Source organism: Bos javanicus, chromosome 16 (assembly GCF_032452875.1).
Source record: "Bos javanicus breed banteng chromosome 16, ARS-OSU_banteng_1.0, whole genome shotgun sequence".
Taxonomy (NCBI): domain Eukaryota; kingdom Metazoa; phylum Chordata; class Mammalia; order Artiodactyla; family Bovidae; genus Bos; species Bos javanicus.
The window spans coordinates 57,748,092-57,749,339 of record NC_083883.1 but is presented as its reverse complement, the minus strand read 5'-3'; the positions used below and the strand labels follow the sequence as shown (position 1 = coordinate 57,749,339).

Genomic DNA, 1,248 nt, shown 5'->3' with positions numbered 1-1,248 from the left:
GCCAAGTGCACAGTACATAGAATGCCCTTAACAAACATTTGCTTTTGTCACTGTTAATAAATGCTTTATGTCATTTAGGTTCTAAAACACGTGACATATATTAGTATGCCCATTTTACAGGTGACAAAACAGACGCATTATGACTTATGTGATTTGTTCAACTTTTTACAGCTAAGTAGTGATACAACAGGGACTTCCCTGGTGGCTCAGACAGTAAAGCGTCTGCCTACAGTGCAGGAGACCTGGGTTCGATCCCTGGGTCAGGAAGATTCTCTGGAGAAAGCAATGGCACCCCACTCCAGTACTCTTGCCTGGAAAATCCCATGGACGGAGGAGTGTAGTAGGCTACAGTCCATGGGGTCACAAAGAATTGGACACGACTGAGTGACTTCACTTCACTTCAGTGATACAATGGAAATTCAAACCCAGGTTTGAAGCCTGTGCCTTAACTGCCTTCTTTTCTTGCTTGTATCACCCATTTGGTGATTAATGATGGCTCTACTGTGATTCTTTTACGTATCTTTGGAGGAATTTTATATCTTGCATTATTATTAATCTTATATGTGAAAATCTCTGCCTAGATAACCAGTCCTACAAAGGCTGGGAGAGTCCAGCACAGGGCCTGGCCCACAGGAGGGCCTAAGAAAAATGTTCTCATTTTGCTGTTGGTTCTGCTCAACCTGGGCTTCCCTGGTAGCTCAGATGGTAAAGAATCTGCTTGTAATGCAGAAGACCCAGGTTCAATCCCTGGCTGGGGACGATCCCCTGGAGAAGGGAATGGCAACCCACTCCAGTATTCTTGTCTGAAGAATCCCATAGACAGAGGAGCCTGGCAAGCTATAGTCCATGGGGTGGCAAAGAGTCAGACACAACTGAGCGATTAACATTCTGCTCAACTTAAGTACAGGAGTTCCTAACTTGTTTCCCTTGTTATAATGATGATGATGATGATGGATATTATTTATGCTATGTTCTTGATGCATCAGGCATTATACCAGGCTGGGCAACAGAGTATTGCACTTGATTTTCACTATAATAGAAGGAGCTCTCATTTACTGGAAGTAGCTAGGTAGAAGGTGCTAAGCTAGGTGTTTAATCCTTATGACAACCCAGAAGCAAGGCTTTGCAAGGAAAACCTTCTCCAGTCCAACAAAAAGGGAAAACTTTGGTCATGGTGCAACTTGAACTGAAATGGTTGCTTTTTCTTATGAAGACCACAGAGGACAGAACCAAAGCTCCTGAATTCAG

General features: G+C 43.4%; 1 non-coding gene across 1 annotated transcript; it reads left to right on the top strand.

Moving 5' to 3' along the window:
* Positions 1-687: 687 nt before the first annotated feature.
* On the top strand, positions 688-759 carry TRNAY-GUA (transfer RNA tyrosine (anticodon GUA)). Its single transcript has one exon. It is a non-coding gene; the product is annotated as a tRNA-Tyr (tRNA).
* The last annotated feature ends 489 nt before the right edge of the window (positions 760-1,248 follow it).